A 12,275-nucleotide genomic window follows, 5' to 3' on the forward strand; every position below is an offset into this window, starting at 1 on the left:
CTCCAGGAGAACTGAGCTGCCCTTTAAGAAGTCCAACTACTCTGAGCCACCATACCAGAGACCACACATAACATCCTCGGTTTGACAGTCCCAGCTAAGCCTAGCCTTCCAGCCATCCTGGCCAACGCACCAGACATGCAAAAGGTATGATCCTTTTGCATATCAATCACCATGTGACCTTAGTGGAAAAGAAGAATTGCCTAGCCAAGCCCTGCCCAAATTCCTGACCCAAAATAATGCTGGATATAACAACAAAATTGTTGTTTTAAGCCACTAAGTTCTAGGTATTTGTTTTTTTAACCAGAATAGATCAATAAGGGTATATTAATCACTAAATATTTAGCCCAAATCCTTCATTTTTAGCAATTCATTCATTTTCAATGAATTAAAAAATGGGAAAAAAAACCCGCTGTAAACTCTAGGCTAAGTAGGTGAGGAAAACAAGGTAAAGGAAAAAGCTACATAGTTGGGAATAACTGCCTAGCCTATTCAAATATACAAACCCCTTACAATAAAAATTCAGGTAAGCACCAAATAACAGTCCATTTTTAAAAACCATTAATTTTTTATACTTTGGATGATATTTATATGAGTAAATGTATTAGATATAAATTTTTTCTATTTAAGTTCATACTGAATCCACTACCTGACATTTTGTTAGTGATCTGTGACTCCCCCACAAGCTGTTGTCTTAATAAAGAGTTAACAGAGAAATGACTGAATTTAAAACAGTAAAATGTTTTAAACTTCTACATTTTGGTTTCATTAACATGTTAGGAAAAATTGGGGGATCACAAAACATATGTGTTACCCACCATTTACCATATTTGATATACACAATAAGACAAAGTTCTCTGACCACACACATAATAGGTACTCAGTAACTGTTGATGGAATTAATTTTAAAATCCTATACACTTAGCTTACAAATTATAACTGCATAAAAGAAACTTAAATTGATGTATCTAAACAACAGTCATCAATATCCTTAATTTTATAGGTTTTAAGAAAACAAAAAAGTACTTTCTAGCCAGTTGTAAAATATAAATTGTAAACTGTTCTTGTATCTTTCCTAGACCTAAAAATTTAAAATATTAAATTATTGCCCTTATTTTTTTCATGCTATTAAAACCATTAGAAAATTATTCCTGTTTTCTAGTCAAGGAAGCAAGGCAAGATTCATATGGCTGCTAGGAAAAAGAAAAAGGGAGACAATAGGCTAACAAAGTTGAAGCACACATCTGCAATCTGAATGCTTAAACGGTACATAAAAGTATGCAATGGAAAGATTCAATCACTAAATATTTTTAAACTACCAGAATTTCTTAACCCTAATGTAGTTCATTTTATCTTTTTTTTTTCTTTATGGTTAGTCCAACAGGAGACTGGGTAAATGGACTATGACATATTCGTAAAACTCCACATAGCTATGGAAATGTAACTACACAAATCGTACAAACATAATACTGAGCAAAAGAAGCTAGACACAAGAAGCCATACTGTGTGATTCCAAAAACAGCCAAAACTAACCTATGGTGTTAGAAGTCAAGAGAGTGGTCATCCTTAGATGTGGGAGGGGGAGTAGTAGTGACCAGAAGGCATCACCAAGGAGCTTCTGGGATTCTGGTAATGTTTTGTCACCTGTGTTTTATGTTATCATGAGTGTACTTTTTCTGCACGTTAAGTTAGACTTCAATTAAAAGTTTACATTTTTAAAAAGTGGGGGCAAAGCTATAAGATTCTAACATTTTTACAACTGAAGCAGAGGTATTCCAGTATTTCATTATTGATACTATGTTACACTAATGTGCTCATTTGTTTGCAGAACCATGGCACAAATGATGTAATTTTGGAAAGTAACTTAGAGATCACATAAGCCAAATGAGAATGCAAAAACTGGCTTCCAAGATTACATAACACAGGGCAGAGCCAGGACTGGAATATAGGTTTTCAGACTCTTAGTCAAGTGCTTTATCACTACACAATACTGCCAATTCCTCTTTCTCTAGTAGTTACTTCTAAAATATCCACAGGTATACTTTTATATTCCCATGCCCTACCCAATAAATGGTACTATGGTGCCCTGGGAGAAACACTGGAAAATGTGATAAAGATATAGAAATGCATGAGGGGGACTATCTGCCTTACTGTAGTAGTGAATAATGTGGACACACAGTAAGTATATCTGTGGGTGTCATGCCATTTTATCTGCTAATTGGACAGAAAAGAGATCTAAATTAAAAGAAATTAAGAAAATTTTAGCAGCGACTAGCTGAGGAAGGGAAGGTTTTTTAAATGGTCTCAAACATTAACGAAATATTCTATTTCATGCAATGAAACATGTATTGCTAAAAAAAAAATCTACTGCCGAGTTTGCTTTTAATATATTTCCCGTCCTTCTCTTTAAAACGCTGAAGGAATTAAGTAAAAATTTTTAAATGGCTATTAAAATATGGAAGTATGATATTTAATTCATTAAAGTGATATTAAATATACACTAGTTCAAATTTCAAATAGCATGCATTACTTTGAAAGTAAAATACAAAGTAAATTAGAAATTTTTCATTAGGAAATTAAAAACCATCAACAAAAACATTTTTATCTTAACAGATGATCAAAAAGTCTCCAAAATAGTTGAGTACCACAAGGCTTAAAGAAAGCCATTATATATATTTACATACAATTTGAAAGTGGGTATCAGGCACGGTAGCTCACACCTGTAATCCCAACACTTTAGAGGGCTGAGGCAGGCGGATCACCTCAGGTCAGGAGTTCAAGACCAGCCTGGTCAACATGGCAAAACCCTGCCTCTACTAAAAATACAAAAATTAGCTGGGCGTGGTGGCACGAACCTGTAGTCCTAGCTACTTGGGAGGCTGAGGCACGAGAATCGTTTGAACCCAGGAGGTAGAGGTTGCAATGAGCCAAAATTGTGCCACTGCACTCCAACCTGGGCGACAGAGTGAAACTGTCTCAAAAAATAAAAAAAGACAGAAAAAAAAAAAAAAAAGAAAGAAAAAGAAAGTGGGTTATTTTGGGTCTGGGAAGAAAATACTATGTTTGCTGCCAGGCTAAGTTTACACTACCCACCAAGACAAGGGGTAAATCTTACCCTACTTAGAACATTGGCAACACACTATGCAGTAACAGGAACAAAGTTACCCAACTTAAATGTCACTGTTTCAATAAGAAAGTATGAAACCTTCCGGGAAGGATAAAGTTTTCAACCTCTCTAACGACATTTTATCTGCAGGTTTAAAACATCCAAGTCCTTTCATAATTAGAACTGACCACTTTAGGCATATCACACTTGTTAACTACAGAGGGGACTAATCCACGGGTTCAGACAATTTCCGACTACTCCAATTTACAGCAACACAAGATTCCACCCAAGCCAATTTCCTCATTCATTGTTCTGTAGACAATGTCCATTCAGTCTCTGATAAGAAATGACTCCACCCCCTACCTTCAGGATCTACTATGGGTTTAACCTCTAAGAAGTTCTTCCTTTAATCTATTCAACACAGAACCCTTCCTTTCCTAAACTCACATAAGCCTCACAGCCATACCATTTTGTACTTAACACACAGGAGTGTATGATTTTCTTTCAACCATGCTTACATACTTAACAAAATCCAACTGTATGTCCCTTCATGACGGGAGACCATATTTCATACTTTTATATGTTCCACACTATCTACTGTGGTAGGTACACCAAGCACATTACAGGTATTTCAATCAATGTTAAAGCAAATACTAAAAAGAGTTATAGTTGCAAAGGAGACAGGATGCTCCAGTGAAGTGTGTAAGAGACAGAAGATTACATGGACCTTCTGATTGCTTCGAGAAGTCTCAGTTTCTAATACCTCCCTAACATTTTACTAATATTTAAACATAACCAATTTTTAAGGTAAACACAAGTATTTTCCATAAACTGATTTTCTATCTACTGAGTGGTATAAAATTTAATCTTAAAATAAATCTCTAAAAACTAAATTATTCTACAGTGCCAGAAAGTAAGGAAGTTCTCAAAAAAGTTTTTATTTTTAAGAAGGTGGGAGTATGTCAAAGGAACACAGGAGACAACCTATGGCCAAAGCTGGAACAATCTGAATAACAAAATAAATAAAATAGTATTGGATCTTAACCCAAAGTACAAAATATCCATGAGTCCATACTGAAATAAATAAATGACTGAAAAAATTATCTAAGGGAACAGAAGAATTCTAAATAAATGTAAATATACTGTCTTCAAGAAGTGAAGCATAACTCCACACCCACTTCTTAAGTGTGGGCTGTGCATAGTGACTTCCTTCCAAAGAGTACAGTACAGAAAGGGGTTGGGAAAAGTAACTTTACAAAGGAGAAACCTAACAAACAGTACCTTAGTGAAGTATCAAGGTCAACAACATCAATGATGTCATGTTGCTCACATATACTTCTTATGACGTGATGAGGATGGCACTTTCCCTCTGCGGTCTTCCTCCCCAAAACATCAGACAAATTCCAAAAGAGGGACATTCTACAATATATCTGATATACCAATGCTGCTACAATATACCAATACTGCTCTTAAAACTGTCAAGGTATCAAAAACAAGAAAAACCTGAAAAAATGGTCATAGCCAATAGCCTAAGGAGATATGACAACTGGATGGGACCCTGGAAGAGAAAACAGGCACTAGGTAAAAACTAAGTAAATCTTAATAAACTATGGATTTTAGTTAATACAATGTGTTATTGGGTTTTAAATTATAATGTACCATACTAAGATAAGATATTGATAATAAGGGAATTTGGGGGGGGTGTGGAAACTCTGTATGATCTACTCGATTTTTCTGCAAATATAAAACTGTTCTAAATGAAGTCTTTTTTTTTTTTTTTAAGACGGAGTTTTGCCCTTGTTGCCCAGGCTGGAGTGCAATGGTATGATCTTGGCTCCCTGGAATCTCTGCCTCCTGGGTTCAAGCAATTCTCCTGCCTCAGCCTCCCAAGCAGCTGGGATTACAGGCACTCGCCGCTATGCCCAGCTAATTTTGTATTTTTAGTAGAGACTGGGTTTCTCCGTGTTGGTCAGGCTAGTCTTGAACTCCTGACCTCAGGTGATCCACCCGCCTCAGCCTCCCAAAGTGCTGGGATTACAGGCGTGAGCCACCATGCCCAGTCAGTCTTATCAGTTTTTTAAAAGTAATTTTAAATAAAATTATTAAGTAAAACAGTAATAGTTTTAAGAGACTGGGAAAATCATGAAGGTAGTACTCAGATAACTAAAGTTTGAAAAATATTTATGAGGAAATCCTTTTTAATCAAAGGTCCAATCAAACCTTCACCACCTACTAGTTACATTATCATTTCCTCATCTATAAAATGGAAAGAAGAATATGCCTACATTACAAGACTGCTGTGAGGATTAAATCAGATCATGAATATCTGTTTTAGAAACTGAAAAAGCCCTTCACAAATGATAATCAACATAAGAAGAAATACAACATATTATCTTGGAAAAAAGATGGGTATTGAAAGAAAGTTAAAGTACCCTTCTGCTTTGTGGTATTTGTATAAAAGGAAAAAAACCAGAAAAGTGAACATAATTGTCTAAAAATTATTTTATGTTTTGAAACCATGTTTTTAGCTATGTAGGGCCTTGAGTTTCCAAATAACTGCTTTTAGTATCATATTAGTGATTTTTTAATATACTGTAATTTCTCATTCCTTTACAATTAGATCATAATAAAGATGCATTTTAAATACTTTATTTTAAAAAGGGAAGACTAAACTCTAGTGTCTAGCAATGGACTCTTAGGGGATAAAACGATAAGGAAACAGGAAGTGATTACTACAAAAGCTAGGAGTAGTAGACAATTTGGGAGGAAAGAGACTATAAATGGGATGGGTACCTATAGGGACTTCTGAAATGACTAACTTCTATTTCTTGTTCTAGACTGTGGTTACAAGGATGTCTATTTCATAATAATTTACCAAGCTTTAAATTTGTTCTATGTGGCTTTCAGTGTCTGGGGGGGGGGGGGCGGGGAAGCCAGTCAGAACGAGACCCTGTCTCAAAAAAAATAAAAAAATAAATAAAAGGAGTAGGCTTCCAGGCCGGGCGCGGTGGCTCATGCCTGTAATCCCAGCACTTTGGGAGGCTGAGGAGGGTGGATCATGAGGTCAGCAGTTCAAGACCAGGCTGGCCAAGATGGTGAAACCCTGTCTCTACTAAAAACATAAAAAATTAGCTGCGTGGGGTGGCAGGTGCCTGTAATCCCAGCTACTTGGAGGCTGAGGCAGGAGAATCACTTGAACTCAGAGGGCAGAGGTTGCAATAAGCCGAGATTGTACCACTGCACTCCAGCCTGGGTGACAGAGATTCTGTCTCAAAAAAAAAGAAAAGAAAAAAATAAAAGGAGTAGGTTTCCAAAATAAATCTATTGTAAAGAAAATATTTAACATAAAAATTTTTAAATATAAATTTTAGTTCTTTGATTATATATACAAAATCAGAACTTTAAAAAAATTGGTTCTAAATGATGTAAGGCAAAATTACTCAGATTCAAAGTAGGTTTGAGAATGAAAATTTATCTCAAAATTTGAATACTCACTCTGCATCTACTCACCTTATGGCCACTGTCCTTTATTCAGAAGACATAAGACCTCCCTCCCAGAGTGGCCAGGAAGAATAAACGAATAAATGCAGAAACATGAGTTGAAAAGGTAGTAAACAAATGTAATTTGTACCTGTCCACCAAAGAAGAGATGAAATAGAAAGTGTGAGCTGCTATCACAAAGTAGGCTCTCGCATACTGATGTCCGACTTTCAGAAAGTGTCAATACTGTAGCATACTCATATCCAAATACTGCCATTTTCAGGACTCTCAATTATCAATCTTCACCACAACGTTTAAGGAAAAACTTCCTACAAATAAGATAATGTAACTATAGCTCAAATATGATTGTCTAAAACCCAGAACAACTAGGAAATCACCTACTCATCAGTAAAGCAAAGGTGAATTTGCATTTAATATTATAAATTCACATTTTATATTATGCCAAACTCAGAGACAAGTCACTTATTTTTCAACTTCAACCAATCAGAACTGAGTCAAGACCAGAAAGTAAGCAGAAAAAGACCCCAAAACAATCCAAACTAAAACCATAAGTATAAAGACCACTTACGTTCAGGAAAGTTCCTCTGGCCCTCATAAGTTGCCTGTTAACTAAATTTATTAGAACTGGGTAGGAATCAAAATAATCTGGTTTTCCAATTCATAGCAAATAAAAAGCGACAAATTAAAAAGTGGTTCAGGTAGAGCTGCTAAGGTAAGCAAGAAACTGACAACTCACTCATCAATGAGAAAATCATATTTTTAAAAAGATACTAATAAGTGAAAAAGTGTAAGGTCCTAGGTCATTCAGTGCAGAGGCAAACAACCCTACGACACTTCAATTACCCTTAAGGTACTAGTTACATTCTTTAAATTACTTATGTGAAAACTAGTTATATCTAGTATTATATTAATATATATTTGGAGGTTGTATGTGTATACATAGATATGTTTTAGTAAAAGATATATGTTCATAAAAGTTTTGGTTGTATTTGAAAATTACTTTTATAAAACTACAAATGATAACTGATAATATCAAATACAGGAGGTGTTATACATCCAACTTAAAAATAACTTTATTTTAGAATGTAATCAATAATCACGCTGACATATTTTTACAGAACTATATTGAAAAGTAATCTATTGTTACAGTGTACTGAACACGTATTCAGTGACAGATGCATTGTCTCACTTCATCTCACAAATCTATAATATTAAATAGATCCCTATAAAACTGCCAATATGCAACTATTTTTGACCTATCAAAAGGTATTTAAATTATCTACAATTACAGATGTAGAAATTAGCTAAAGAGAGGTAACACCCAAGATTATATGATCAACAAATGGTAGGGTCAAAATCTGAACCCAGGACTGTCTTGATTACTGTGTTATTCAAACTAACCAGCAATTATTGTAATTCACTGTGATGATTTAAATTTTACTATTTACCAAAAATAATATACATGATGCACTGCGAACCCATCACTTATGTAGTATACATGCCAAAAATGCACATCCTAAATCTGATCATGAAGAAATATCAGACAAAACCAAATTGAGAGACGTCCTACAAAATAAATGGCTAGTAATCTTCAAAACTGTCAATGTCATAAACAAAAAAGGCTCAGGAATAGTTCAGTTCCAGATTAAAGTAGGCAAGACGACTAGACATAAAACTAGGCATAAAAACTAAATGCAGTCTGGGTGCAGTGCCCACGTCTATAATTCCAACACTTTGGGAGGTCAAGGCAGGAGGACTCTTGAGGCCAGGAGTTTGCCGCCTGGGCAAGACAGTGAAATCCCACTTCTCCCCCAGAAATTAAAATTCAGCTGGATGCAGTGGAGTACACTTACAGTCCCAGCTACTTAGGAGGCTGAGGTGGGAGGATCACTTGAGCCCAGGAATTTGAGGCTATACTAAGCTACAATTATGCCACTGCACTCCATCCTGGGTGACAGAGTGAGACCCTGTCTCTAAAAAATAATATTAATTAAAATTAAAAACTAAATGTAATGCCTGATTCTGGATTGGACCAGAGGGGGGGAATGCTATATGGAACAAATTTGTGAAACTTGAATAAGGTCTACAGATTTAAAAATATTGTACAAACGTTTACTTACTTTTATAAGAAATGTCACAAAACAGAACAAGAGTAATTGTCAAATGAGTGATAAATGCAGTAAGTGCTAGAAATTCAGAGGCAAAAATGATCATTATTAGCAAGAGTGGTCCTAGAGAAAGAAAAAAAAATTGGGTCTTGAAATCTAAGCAGAAACTGGCTAGGTAGAGGAGAGGAAGAAGAAAATTCCAAAGTGGTAGAATATTTGTGGATAAATGACTGAGTAATGGAAACTGACTATATAGTCTGTTAACACAGGAGAGTAAAAATAAGACTAGAAAGGAAGGCTGGGGCCAAATTATGGAATTCTAACCCAAAGAAAATAGGATTTCATACCATAGGCTATAGCCAACCACTAAATAATTCTGACATAGTATTAGTGTAACAATTTATTCATTTCTGTCTAAAATCTAAGTTGATACTTCCTTAAACAAACAACAACAACAAAAACCCTTTCCTTTTGCACTAACAAATCTTCCACTTCCTTCATTTAAGTGCCTACTGATTCAGGCCACACCGTACAGCTTCTAAGAGCAAACATTCATTGAGTGCTTACTGTGGGTTAGGTAAGCCAGGGAAGCTGACTGAGGGCAGGGGCATTTAATTCAACACCATCTACACCTATTATTATTATTATTATTATTATTATTGGGCAAGCTGAAATTAGTTTACTTTTAGAGTATATCTCTTTTCCCTACCAAATATAAAAATGTCAACTTTTGCTGATAAACTTCACTATGTGTAAGGACAGATTATTTGATTAGTGTTGATTTGTCAACACTAGAAGTTTTCATTAAGCATTTTAATTCAGAATCATATCAGTGATCACATCTGGAAGTGTTTTTTGTTGCACATAAGCCAACTTATATTAAAATTCTACAAGGTCAAGTTTATAAATGTCAAATTGTAATCTAAGAGGCAAACTTTGTAAAGTCTGCATGAATCATCTTTGTTGAGAACCCTTCATTTTATTTCCAATAAATTTTTCTTAATAAAAGAATCAAATTACCTCAACACCTAACATACAAAAAGACCTCGAATCACAGTTCGTTGATTATAGAACAAAATGGCAATGTATTGCAAATGATTAAGAGATGAATATTTATGATTTCTAAAACCATATGGTATAGCAATAGGAAGAACTGTAATATTAAAGGGACCCCATAATCTTAGCATTCATGAATATCTGATGCAAAGAACATTTACACAGATTCATTACTAACTTGTAACTCTACCTACCTAACTAGGTTAACTAGTTAACTAGGTCTAACTCTACCTGTAACAGTTTTTCTTTATTCTGAAAAACTGTTAGAAGAATTATCCATTTCTGTTTATCCTAGTAGGGAGAAAAAACAAATACAGCAAGCCATTCAGTAGTCGTTGGCACACTACTGCCCACAAGCCAAATCTGATCCCATCACCATCCCTTAGTTGTATGGTAAGAGAACTAAGAACGATTTTTTACATTTTTAAATAGCTGAAAAACAAATTCAAGGAACAACAGCTATTCGAGACCCATAAACATTACATGAAATTCAGTGTTCATAAATAAAAGTTTGTTAGAACATAGCCCCGGCACATTCTTTTGGGTACTGTCAATGGCTATTTTACAAAAACAGCAGAGAGGAATAGTTCCACTGGAGATGTGTGGCCCACAAAGCCTAAAATATTTATTACCTGACCCTTTCCAGAAAAAGTTTGCCACCCCCTGCCATAAACCACAGCAGACAAGAGATTAAGCTGTAGGTACTGAAATCAGACCAACCTGGGTTCAAAACCTGTCTTTGCCACTAACTGCTTATATAGCTTGTCGAAAGGCATCTAACAGTTCTAAAACTAAACTTCTAATTTTTTTTTTTAAACAAAGATAGGCCAGGTATGGTGGCTTATACCTGTAATTACAGCACTTTGGGAGACCAAGGCAGGAGGATCACTTGAGCCCAAGAGTTTGAGACCAGCCTGCGCAACAAAGTGAGACCCATCTCTATTAAAAAAATTTAAAAATTAGCCCGGTGTAGTGGCATGTGCCTGTAGTCCTAGCTATTCAGAGGGCTGAGGTGGGAGGATCCCTTGAACCCAGGAGTTCAAGGTGCAGTGCACTATGACTGTGTCACTGCACCCTAGCCTGGGCAAAAGGGCAAGACTCCATCTCTTTGGGGGAAAAAGAAAGTTAACAGTATTGTATAAAGGAGTAAATACAGAGTGCTTAGCACTATACCTTATAGTAAGCACTATATTTTCATTATTATTACCACTATAGTTACTATAGTTACAGGGGACTCTTTCCCTATCAAACTGTTGAGGTCCAGGCCTTTTTGTGCCTATACATGTGGCATAAAAGTATATTCTCCTTAGGAGAATTAATCTTTTCTGTTTTTTCCCCCTCTTTATGTTCAGGCAATTGTAATTCACACCAAAACGGGGGGGGGGGGGGGGGGGGGGGGGGGGGGGGGGGGGGGGAACTTCTACAAAAAAGGGTGGCTATAAAGTCTGAAAAAATAAGTATATAAACGGCTGTTAATATTAATCTGTGATTCCAGACTAGCCAGCTTGTATAACTGCTTCCATAGGTAATGATGCCATCCACTGTACTACAAATAAAATCTATATAAAGTTCATGTGAACTTTGTTATATTAATAACTTTAATTACAGCTATGTCAATATACTTTGCTTAAAAATGACAAACCAAATTTATTCAAGTTCAGAAGAACTCTATCATAGTGTATTCAACATGGATTCAAAATGTTTTTATTTCAGATCCTCTGATAAACAAAAAAGGGCTACCACAGATGGAAAGATAAACTATGTCTACTGGACCATGAGGGGAAAAAACCAAACTTACCTTCACACACTTATGGAAAATGTTAGGTTAAGTTTTCTTTTAACTGGTAAATAATATGTATTTATGGGACACAATGTGATGTTTCAATATACATATACGTTATAGAATGGCCAAATCAGGCCAACTAACATATCCACCAAACCTCAAATACTTACTTCTTTATGGTGAGAACATTTAAAATCTACTATTTTATTCTATTTTGAAATATGTAATATGTTCTTCTTCTTATTATTATTAGAGTTAGGGTCCCACTCTGTTACCCAGGCTGGAGTACAGTGGTACAATCATGGCTCAATGCAGCCTCAAACTTCTGGGCTCAAGGAATCCTCAGGCCTCAGCCTCCTAAGCAGGTAGGACTACAGGCATGCACCACCACACCAGGCTAATTTTTTTATTTTTTGTAGAGATGGGGTCTTGCTACATTGCCCAGGTGTGATGGTTAATGCTTAGTGTCAACTTGATTGGATTGAAGGGTGTTGCCAAAGGAGATTAACATTTGAGTCAATGGATTGGGAAAGGCAGACCTACCCTCAATCGGGGTGGACACAATCTAATCAGCTGCCAGCATAGCCAGAATAAAAGCAGGCAGAAGAACATGGAAAGACTAGACTGATGTAGTCTTCTGGCCTCCATCTTTCTCCTGTGCTGGATGTTTCCTGCCCTCAAACATCAGACTCCAAGTTCTTCAGCTTTGGGACTCAGACTGGCT

The 12,275-nt window shown here is 35.8% G+C and overlaps 1 protein-coding gene across 6 annotated transcripts in view; it reads right to left on the reverse strand.

Annotated features, from left to right (window-relative positions):
• EML4 (EMAP like 4) overlaps positions 1-12,275 on the reverse strand; it is a 165,933-nt gene that overhangs the window by 119,619 nt on the left and 34,039 nt on the right. The window contains exon 2 of one of the 6 annotated variants that reach the window (XM_058428764.1): positions 6,614-6,734. The exons of the other annotated variants lie outside the window; for them this stretch is intronic. The gene's annotated coding sequence lies outside the window, so the exon portion shown is untranslated. The remainder of the gene's footprint in view (positions 1-6,613; positions 6,735-12,275) is intronic. 6 annotated transcript variants of the gene reach the window in all.

This window comes from Hylobates moloch, unplaced genomic scaffold (assembly GCF_009828535.3).
Source record: "Hylobates moloch isolate HMO894 unplaced genomic scaffold, HMol_V3 SCAFFOLD_15, whole genome shotgun sequence".
Lineage (NCBI taxonomy): Eukaryota > Metazoa > Chordata > Mammalia > Primates > Hylobatidae > Hylobates > Hylobates moloch.